Below are 11,698 nucleotides of genomic sequence, written 5' to 3' on the forward strand. Positions count from 1 at the left end.
CATACCAGCCAGGGCTCCTGTGTTACTTTTTAAAGTGGAAAGCTATCCTGGCAAGTGATTTTTACCAGAGGATGAGATGTCTAGATTAAATTTTGCAGATATTCACACACAAACTTCAAAACCGATACACAGCAATATCACAGACAAGGCTCTGCTCTTAATCCTCCCCTGCACTTAGGTACACACACGTGTCAGCACAGGAGCTTCTCTGGCAGCACTCAGAGAACACAGAAGTAAAATTAGTTGAACCCATCAACCAACTAGGCCAGCTTCCTGGGATCCTGACTGTTCTCTGAGTGCTCAGAAGCTCAAAACCAAACACTCAACCATGCACCGTATCGCCTACTTTGAGTGCGTGTGTTTGAAGGTTTTTTACCCAGCCATACTGTAAGGTTTTTTAAAAGCAGGAAATTTTATAATTGGCTTATTTTCTCCTTTGTGCCTAGCACAAAACTCAACAAGAGATTGACAGGAATTAAGAAAAACAGAGATGACTGTCCTAGGCCAAGTCCAAACAACAGAGCCCTTCTTGGCTCAGGTTACAGGCTGCATCACCTTCCCAGAGGTTTGACTGGCCCATTGTTGAAGTCTCTCTCCTCCCCAGAAGTTGTATTTATGTTTGTATTTCAAATTCCTGTCATGTAAAGTGAAGGTAAGTCTATAAATTTCCACCACTGCCAGAGTAGGGCCAACTGCCTATATCCTTTATCAGAATCCAATTCATTTCAAAATGGGGATGGAAAGAGACTTCGCTGGGGCGATGGGTGCACGATGCAGTGTGCAGGTTAGGTTTTATTGAGTTTTGGGGACCAATGTAACCCCAATAAATTCAATAAGAAAATCCAAAAGAAAAAAATCAATAAAGTGGCAAACTGAGCTTTCATTCACGGTTTTGGCAGCAGAAATTGCTAACAAGCCAAGTGCCTATTTAGGAAAATGGGCTACATAACGGTGCACCTCTTAAGAGACAAACGGTGATAATGTATTGATATGTAAAGATATGGGGTATTTATCACTAGAACAATTAAAAAAAGTGTATTGTAATACACGGGGTCCAGCTGAAGTAACTCCTGCTTGAGTGTGGTTGGTAGGGTACATGAATGTCTTGCACAAGATGGACAGCAATTTGAACATTTCACGTAAAATGTCATATGGTGTGCTTGAGTGTGGTACTGTTATGTTACAGAATTACATGCTTATGATTGTGTAATAAAAAGGAGTGTTCTTTTTGCCAGGCCCTGTATATACATGTTACTTCATCTACATCTGTTTTGGTCACGTGCAGACTAAGGGGAGCCCCTACTCTAGGTTTGGTTGACAACACATTGCCACCAGGAACATAATGAACGGGCATATGACTTCCATAATGGACGTGTCTGGGGCGAGCAGGGCAGACTGCTCAAGCAGGTGGGAAATGCTTTGAGAGAGCAAAGAAAGGAGACTGGCCTGGATTTTTTTTTTGTTTTGTTTTTTGTTTTTATATTGAGGTTAGGGGTGAGCTAGGGTGAGATTTTTGTACACAGGGCAGGGGCTACCAGGGATTGAATCTCTTGCCAGTGCAAAAGGAGGGAGCGCTCAGGTTTTCTTATCACCTGTACAGATGTTGGGCACAAGGGGAAGAAGGAGGATGAGGCTTTTAAAGCTGTCAGCTATCTATCTTTCAATAATGGAGTCAGAGGCTTCTGATTTCTGCTCTGGCATGAAAGGAACTGAAAAGGTGACATTGTTATCCTCACCAGGAAAAAGCTAACAAACTTTGAAAATCAACAACTCAGCTCTATCAAAGAAAGCATTGATTCCAGGGCAAATTGCTGTCTCCCAAAATTGGAAAGAGAGAGAAAAATAGCCAGATTGAAATATGCCCACGATATTCTATTCTTAACAGGAACTGTCCTCAAAGTTTCTGTTTCATCAGAGCCTGACTGACTGGGTTTTACCAGCCAAACTGACACAGGGAGGGAAACAGGCAACTCCTCTCTAGTCTTTCTGTCTGAACTAAGCTGACGGTGGGCGGAACGTGAGGTTGATAGATTTTTTTTTTTAAACCTCTTACAGAAAGTAAATGGTGTGTCTTCCAAAACCACTTGTCCACCTCTCTAACACCAGTTGGGTGGCCTGCAATTCAATTCAATTCTAATGCTAACCAGAGTTAACAGCAGACTTCCCGGTTTAAAGACTCAGGTCCACAATACGGCCTCCATTTCAGATGCTAGCCACAAATTGGGAGGCCCAGGCCACACTCGTCTGCACAGCCGACTACGCATTTGGAGGGTCAACTGGACACACCCTCATGCTTGCTAATTCAAGAGAACCACTCTTAGGACTATGAAAAGCGTTTTATTATTATTGGTTGTAAAAGATATAAGTCAAAAACAGCCAAATGGAAAGGATGCTCAGGGCAAAGTGAGGGTGACAGCGTGGGAGCTTCCATGCGCTGTGCGGATGTGACAGTCTCCCAGCACACAGGTGTGCTCGCCAACTCAGGTCTCTCTGAATCCTGGCGTTCAGAGGTTTGGATGGCATTTCCTCACTTAAGACATGGCTGACTGAATCACCGGACAGTGCTGATTAACTCAAACTCTAGTTCTCTCCCCCCCCCAGAGGCTGGGAGCTGGGCTGAAAATTCTAAGCCTCTAATCAAAGTTTGGTCTTCCTGGCAATTAACACCCATCCTGAAACTATTTAGGAGTGAGCAAATCATCTTTATCATTCATAAAGTCCAAAGGCTTTAGGGGGTCTTTCCTAGGAAACATAGACAAAGACCAAATATCTTTCTTATTACATCATAGAAGGTCACAGTCCAGGACATTGTCACATTAAAATATGGAGACAAAATCATAAGACTATAGACACTTCCTCTCTACCCACAACACAGTGCTACAGCGACAATACTCCTGTTCAACAACAGTGGAATACACTGGAGAAACCCGTGTCAGAACTTATTTAAGGAACCTCTGTAGAACCCTAAAGATGATGCGGAGAAAAAAAGCAAGAATGCCTGAGTATAGTTTAGCCTCTGTTACAGCAAATAGCAAACACAGCCTAACCCCCTAGTCAGATAAACATAACATCTCACACTAAAGGCCTACTCTCCTCAGTTCCTTTTTCACAGTACATGATGTTTGGCATTCAACAAAAAATTAAAAGGCATGCTAACAGAATTAAAAGACAAAGATGAAGAGAGAGAACAAGCAAAAGAACATAATTCAAATATAGAACATTATTCAGATGTAACAGATATGCTGGAATTATCAGACCAGAAATGTAAAGCAACTGTAACTAATATGCTAATCAATCTAAAGGAAATAGTGAACAGCATGCAAGAACAGATAGGTAATGTAAGCAGAGATGGAAATCCTAAGAAATAACCAAATGGGAAATGCAGGAAATAAAACACAACAGTACAGACATGAAGAATTTATTTGGAGGCTCATCAATACAGTGGAAATATGTGAGGAAAGAATCAGTGAACTTGAGACATTAACATAACTTTCCAATGTAAACATAAAAGAAAAAAGGGGAGCGGGGAGAGAGAGAGAGAGAGAGAAGAAGAAGAAGAAGAAGAAGAAGAAGAAGAAGAAGAAGAAGAAGAAGAAGAAGAAGAAGAAGAAGAAGAAGAAGAAGAGAAGAGAGGAGAGGAGAGGAGAGGAGAGGAGAGGAGAGGAGAGGAGAGGAGAGGAGAGGAGAGGAGAGGAGAGAAGAGAAGAGAAGAGAAGAGAAGAGAAGAGAAGAGAAGAGAAGAGAAGAGAAGAGAAGAGAAGAGAAGAGAAGAGAAGAGAACAGGAAGGCCCCTGGCTGGTGTGGCTCGGTGGGTTGGGCACTGGCCTATGAACCAAAATGTTGCTGGTTTGATTCCCAGCTAGGGCACATGCCTGTGTTGTGGGCCATGTCCCCAACTGGGGGCATGTAAGCCAACCAATCAATGTTTTTCTTTTGATGTTTCTCTCCCTCTCTTTCTCCCTTCCTTCCCCTCTCTCTAAAAATAAATAAATAAAATCTTAAAAAAAAAAAATCCAGAAATCCAAGAACTTTGGGACAATTACAAAAGGTGTAACATACACATAATGGGAACACATAAAGGAAAATAAAAGAACAAATAAGTAAACCAATAATGATTGAGATTTCTTCAAAATTAATGATAGACCCAAAAACAAAGATCTAGGAAGTTCACCAAACAAGATAAAAACCTAAAAATGTACATCTAGAAATATTATATTCAAAGTTGAGAAAAATAAAAAACAAAGAATAAATCCTAAATGAAGGGGGGGAAACCTTACACAGAAACAAGGATAAGAATGAAATTGGACTTCGTCTCAGAAACCATGAAAGCAGGAAGAGAGTTTTTGTGAAATAAAGTGTTGAAAGAGAAACCACCCAACTAGAATTTTGTGTCAAGCCAAATTATCTTTCAAAAGTGAGACAAAAATTGAGGGAATTTCCACCAATGCCCTGTTTTGGACAAAATGTTACAAGAAACTCATCAGGAAGAAGGTAAATGACAAAGAAAGATGGAGTATTGGAGAAGGAATAAATGAAGGTAAAATAAGATCATTTGTTTTTGTTATTCTTGATTAATCTAACAGACAACATTTTGTTGAAAATGATGATAGCAGCAATCTACTCAGTATCTACAGCTTTTGGATAAGTGAGACAAATGATAGCAATGTCACAAGGGACAGGGAGAGAGAAGTTGGGAAGGCTCTGTTCTGAAGAATTTGCATATCCAGCAAAGTGCTATGGTGTCACTTCAGAGAGGACTTGGGTTAGTTGTAAATGTATACTGCAGACTCAAGGACAATGATTTAAAAAGTAATAAAAAAAGTATGATATGCTAAAAGAAGACAAAAAATGGAATCTGGTAAAATGTTCAAGGTAGAAGAAAAGTGGGAGACAAAAAAAGAAAGCAAGGGTAACAAAAATGTTAAAAAAATATGGTAGATATTAATCCAGCTATACCAATAATCACTTTAAACATCAATGGTCTAAATAAAACAGGTGAAAGACACAGCAGCAGATGGTGGAATATGAGTGTTCTACCGAAATCTACCCACATTGCGTTGATTTTGACAACCATGCAAGGATGAGAGTGTCATTTGCTGGAAGTTCAGGGGAGAAGCTCCAGCACACCACTGGAGCAAATAAACTGAGAACAGAAACACTGCAGACAGCAAGAATAACAGTTTTAGCCCCAGCTGGTGTGGCTCAGTGGGTAGATTACTGGTATATGAGACAAAAGATCACTGGTTCGATTCTAGTCAGGGCACATGCCTGGGTTGCCAGCCAGGTCCCCAGTACAGGGCACGCGGGAGGCAACCACATATTGATGTTTCTCTCCCTCTCTCCCCCCCTTCCTTCTCCTCTCTCTAAAAATAAACAAACAAACAAAATACCAGTTTTGCTTTTACCCACATCACACCTTCCCCAAAGCAGCACACTTCACTTCCAAAAGAGACCCCCTTGCTGGGCCTGGGATCCCCCTGACTAGCGATTGAGCACTTATTTATCGGGCTTCTCCAGTGATGTGGGACAGTGCCCATGAGGCTCACCGCTTTCTTGTCTCTCTTCTTCCCCCTCATCAACATTATAACAAAATGATCTTACACAGAATCACACTAATTGAAGACCTGCTCTACTTCAGGAAAAGGGATGTCCTCTCCTTCCCGGTACAGGCATACCTCAGATATACTGCGGGTTTGGTTCCAGAATATCGAAGCGAGTACCGCAATGAAGTGAGTTGTAACCTTTTTGCTGGTGGAAGGTCTTGCCTTTGATTTGTAAAAAGCGCAACGTCTGCTAAGTGCAATAAAGGAAAGCTCAATAGGGCGAAGTGCAATTAAATGAGGTATGCTTGTATTTATAATTTTTTTTATTCCTGGGGGCCTCTAGCCAGTGCCATCAGGGTTAGGAGCCTCCCCCAGGACATGTGGTTGCTTTACAGAGTTCGAGGACCTCGGCTGAAGTCAGATTTGAACTAATGCCTTTGCTGTGCCACAGGATGTGATGGAGAGTCCCCTTAACCCCAAGAGTCAGGATCTCCATGCAGTAGAGGAAGGAACAGCAGCAGCAGAGGTAATTAAAAGTCCTGGGGAGCCCTTGGATATTAAGGAGGTGGGCTCGGTTGGCCACCTACTGACTGTCTTTTACCCTCTCTTCTTTCTTTCTCTTTTTAAATAGCTGCTGCTGCAGGAGTGACCACTCTGCGGGCCTGCCTCTCGCACAGGGGTAATCTTTCTTCCCACCCCAATCCTCAGGCTATGTCGGGCCCAACCCAGCTCCTGCCGCAGCTTCACTCTAACACACAGTTAAATCCCAGCAAAACATGGACCTGAGACCACTTTAAGGAGGGCCCCGATCCCACACTCCTGCTCCCAAATGCCTAGAAATTCCCCAAACTGCCCACTCAGGCCGGCTGCAGCTGCGCGCAGCACTGAGGCGAGGCGGGCTCAGCAAGGCCTCCCGGGGCAGCACAGCTCCAGCACCAGCCCCCAGCAGCCGCAGGGCAGGCCGCCACCGGGAGCAGAGCAGGCGAGCGAGTGCAAGCAAGGGAAGACCAAAGCAGGTGAGGGAGGGGGCCCATGTCTCAACACGCTGCTCACACAGCCAACTGTTACATTCACCTGCAGAGGAGTGGTTCTTATGTTGAGGCTGGTTCCAGTATGGCCAAGAGGTTAGGAAAGGCTTACACATAACAGAGATCTTTGAAGAGGGCAGGGCGGCCTCTCAAGCAGATCTGAAATGGCTTTAGGAAGCCAGGAAAGGAGCCAGGGCTGGGTGTTGCCCATGGTTGGGGGTGGGGCCAGGGCAGGAGTTCCGCACACAGACGGGCTTGTGTGGTTGGAATCGGCAGCCAGAGCCAGAGCAAGGCGCCCTGAACCTTCTCATCAGCCTGTCCAGGTGTGGGCACAGGGAAGCTGAGGAGAGGCTTAGCGGTAAGCCAGCAACACAAAGTGTGGAGTCTAACAGCTTATTACAAGGGCAAACGTGTAAGAAAAATATGTATTTGGTTGCAATGGCTTGTTGTTGTATAGAGAAACACTAGGCCTGGCCGGGTAACTCAGTTGGTTAGAGCAGCATCTGGATACACCAAGGCTGTGGGCTCGACATCCAGTAGGGGCACAAACAAGAATCACCCAATGAAGGCATAAATAAATAGAACAACAAATTGATGTTTCTCTCTTTCTGTCTTCCTGCCCTTTCCCCCCTCTCTCTCTCTTAGAAAAAAAAAATCAGTAAATAAAATTTAAAAGAAACACTAACAGGAGGCTCAAGAAATGATCAAAACTGTATTTGGTAACTTCTGTAGCTGGAGTAACAGCACCAGAAGGACCAGACTATATTTGCAGGGAGACTTCTTTCTTATCTTAGACTTTTCTTACGGATTTATTTAAAATAAACACAGAAATTTATATATACCATCGTGTACTAATTACTAACCATTCTAAGATTTAAATCCTTTAAACGCTAATGGTTACAAAAGTGTAAACCATACAAAGGAAAATTTCAAATCTCTTGCTGACCGAAAGGACATGGGGCTTCATTTGTGCTCTTCCACTGGCCTCCCAAGTATTTTCAGAAATAAGTACTATATTAGGGTGCAGCAGGGGTTTGCGTTTAGCCCCTTAAATGTAGTAGGAGTTTAAAGGTTTACAAAAGCTTTGATTAGTTTTTTTTTCACATCAATTAAATAGAAATTCAACTGCTTTAGCCTTTTAAATTTGCATAGTCTCTAGGGACACACACATACAAATGATGATCTAAAAATGAAAAACATGCCCCAAAACTTAAATACATTCATCTCATATCTTCATGTCCTCTTGCCTAAGAGGAACCAAAACTCTATTTGGTTCCATAGTTTTCTTGCTTCCCTCAACTCATATCTATCATATTACGGTTTCAGAGCCAAGTTTTCAGAGAAACTAGAGCCAAAGGGCCGCACTATTCAGTGGATAAAAGATGCAAAGGAAAGAAACAAGTATTGGAATCAGCTCAGATGAGCAGCCCGCTTCCCTCAGGACAGAAGAAAAGTCCCTTTCAGAAGGTTCCACATTCTAGACCCTCCAGGTTGAGACAGGACCCCTGCAGTGGGACAGTCCCTGGGGACAAAGGGGGAGGGACCCCTGAGCAGCCCCAGGAGTGAACTCTGGGAGCTCCAACACCCTCCCCTCCTCAGGGAATAATGGACACGCTCCCTCATCTCACAGCCAGGAAACGCCCGGCTGGATGCAGTGTCCGGTTCTGACCCAAATGGACTGCGAATTCACAGGCACTAACCCAGGACACAGGCTCCTGACTTTCACAGGCTTTCTCCGCGTGCACGGATTACACTGAGCGCACCCACACTGTGGATGAGAAACTCCAACCTGTGTCTACAGACAGGCCCAGGGGGGCCACGACTAAAACCTCAGGAGGGGCATCACCCCCTCTCCGCCACGTGCAGGTGCACCCCAGCTTCCCAGGGCTGTGGCCTCTCTCAGCATGCAGGTTCCTTCCCTGGCAGGTGAGCAGCTAGGGCACCCAGGAAGAATAAGGGAGCCTTTAAGTACCTATTTCCCTTTGCACCCATTCCACAAGGTGCGGGGAGGGTTCTTGGCTAGTGATACAGACCTAAGGCTCTACTCCCCAGTGGAGTTGCTCTGGACCACCACTGGTATTTTAAATACATAGACCCAGTGTTTGAACAATTCAGCAAAATCACCCAAACCCAGTATTTATGTGTAAAGGAGTAAAATCGCAAGATATTTTGCTAGCCCAATAACAACAGAAAAAAACCCTCAAGTGTCTACTGCTTTCAGAAAATAATGTTATTATTTCCATGCCAAGAAACTGTTCTTTAAACAATTGATTACGGTATACTTAAACACTCAGTGTTACAAGTCTAAGCTCTGGGATTTCATTTGAAATCACTCAGAAATAAAGAACAGCCCCCAGAAACGCACCACACCCCTAGGGAAAGAAAGAGAAACAAATTTAATGCATGTAACGTAATGCTGTTTCAGCATAAGAAAGGTCCAACCCCATGGAGAATTTTTATGAGTTTATTTGAGCCAAACTGATGATACATCTGTGGAACGAGAACTCAAATGCTCCTTTTATGCAACTTCTTTTATGCATTTTAAATTAAGGAGCAGAGGTAAGGAAGATTGGAGAAAGTAAGGTGGGGATTGGATTACAGGGGAGTTAACAGGATTATGTGCTGTCTTGAGGGATAATACTCCCACTTCTGGAATTTCAAAGGTGTATTAACCTAGATGCACAAGGACAATGGGCGGGGCTGCCTTAAAACCTTTCACTAAAGAAAGTTCTAGGCCTGGATTGTGACCACCCACCAGGACTTGCCCAGTTAGGAATTTATGATGTCACCCTGTGAGGTTACTCTTCGTAAAACCGCCTTTTTCCTCCACAGCTCCCCTTTTCGGTCATAAATCAATCTGAAAGATGCATCGATGACCAGCCTTTTGCTCATCATGGCATCTGAGATGAGGCAGAATTTTTCCCCCAAACAGGAAGGGCAGGTAAACAGAAGGCAGCCAGGTCCTGCGGCCTTCATGTGAAAAAACATTCTGGATCATTTCTATCCTATGAACTATCAAGATCCGAGTTTTGCCTTCTCATCTTTCTATATTTGGCATTTAGTATAACGTTTACATGAGCCATGAAAAGAGTATTAACAGTTATCTTATACATGTGCACTAATCATAAACAGTTGGACTATATGGAAAAACCCAAAGAACAAGCATAACTATTCTTATGAATAATATATTAGCAGACAGATAAAGACAATCAAACAAAATGGATTCTGAGTTCAATATCAATCTGTAGATATACAGGCGACAGTCCATGATCTTTAAAGTTTTTGTCTTCTGGGAGCTCGCTATGAAAGAAAACAGTTACTAACTTGGCATTTTTCTTGAAATAACTCTGTGTAAGATGTTTCCTTTTGATCATTTCAGCTCATAAGTTCCTCCATCCAAGTTCATCGTAAATGCACTGTGATGCATGAAGGAATGAAAACCCTGAAAACGGGGAGTCAGGGAGCTGGGAAGCACCGAGCTGCCACCTTGGGCTTCTCATGGCTCCAACTACTTTTTAACCCACAACCACTGCTCACCCGTACAGCGTGCCCTTGACGTTTGTCATCAGTTATTTTAAAAGCTTTCCATGCGATGTCAAATCTTGAGGTGTTCCAGGGGCTTTTTTGAAACACTGCAAAGCTACTCCTAACATATAATTGAGATTTTAACCCTTAAAACCTCAATTTCTACTGAAGACTAAGAAGTAATCATTTAGCATTGTTTAGCTTGGACATTTTATAATCTCTAGAAACATTTTTCATAGACACAAAAGTCATTATTAACATGGACTTGTTTTTGTAAAATCTAGGCAAAATAAGGACATGTCTGTTTTACTTAAACCAACAAACTTAAGCCAGCTTTTACTTATTAAGAGTTAATCTTAGATCACATGAACTTGAAAAGCATTTGAGTTACTCTCTGTATTTCTGAGAATTGTATGTTTTAGATTTTAATTGAATTCATTGGGGTGACATGGGTTAATAAAATTACATAGGTTTCAGGTGTACAAGTCTGTAATACATCGTTTGTATATTGTATTGTGTGTTCACCACCCAAAGTCAAGTCTCCTTTTGTCATCAATTACCTCCCATTTACCTCCTCCTCCCCCCTTTCCCTCTGGCAATCACTATACTGTTGTCTGGGTCTCTCAATAGTTTTTTTGTTTTTTTTTTTAGCTTAATCCCTTCACCTTTTTCTCCCCATCCTCCAAACTCCCTCCTCTCTGACAGCTGTCAGTGCGTCCATTTCTGTGAATTTTATAGTACCCAATCCTTACAAGAGCTTGCTAGAAGAAACTTCTAGTGAAATCAGCCCTCATGTGCATGTCTCCAGACGACCCGTGGATGTCCCTATAGGGCCATTTTATGCCCTAGAAGAAACTTTTCCTCAGGTAACCCCGCAAAGATTCTTAGTGACCTAGGAATATCTGAGCAAGGCCAGCAAGAGCTTGCTAGATACCACCTAAACTGTGACAACTTCCAAAGCATGGGACCCTCTCAGGCTGCACCCATTCCAGCATGCCCTGCCCACTTACCCAGCCTCCCACCAGCTTCTGTGTTCAGCTGTGTTACCGCACCGGTTAACTCGCTGTGCCCATCTCTGCCACTCCAGATTTGGGGCTCCGAACACCTATTTTTACCCCACTGGCTCTTCAGGTTGAGGAAGCTAGTGTCCTTTCTGTTTTGCAGCTAAAGAGAGTCCAGTCTCTCATTTAACCAGCAAAGGTTATGCTCAGCTTCTCAGTAAGCAACACAATTAAAAAGTAAAATAAAAAGCAGCAAGCCAATTTTTCTCCCTTTCCCTGGGTTATCTCAACCTTATATACCTTGAGGATTTCTAAGGACAGCTTACATAAAGTCACGGCCTGCTACTTAAAGCAAGGAGACCCTCAATTCTGAGAGGAACTCAACTAAATTCACCTGCTGCAAAGCAAGGAGCCAGTGGGGCATGAAGCGCCCTTGCTTGTACCGAGCACCGGGTCCTGGTCCACGGAGTAGTCCTGGGTGGGCTTCTTTGAATTTCTACCTGATACCAAGTAAATGTTGACACCGAACCTGTGGAGAATTTTTAGAAGAGTTTATCTGAGTGGTTGTGGTTCGATCCCAGGTCAGGGCACATGTGGGAGA

This window comes from Pteronotus mesoamericanus, unplaced genomic scaffold (genome assembly GCF_021234165.1).
Source record: "Pteronotus mesoamericanus isolate MK-2021 breed Mesoamerican mustached bat unplaced genomic scaffold, CSHL_Meso_final scaffold_636, whole genome shotgun sequence".
Lineage (NCBI taxonomy): Eukaryota > Metazoa > Chordata > Mammalia > Chiroptera > Mormoopidae > Pteronotus > Pteronotus mesoamericanus.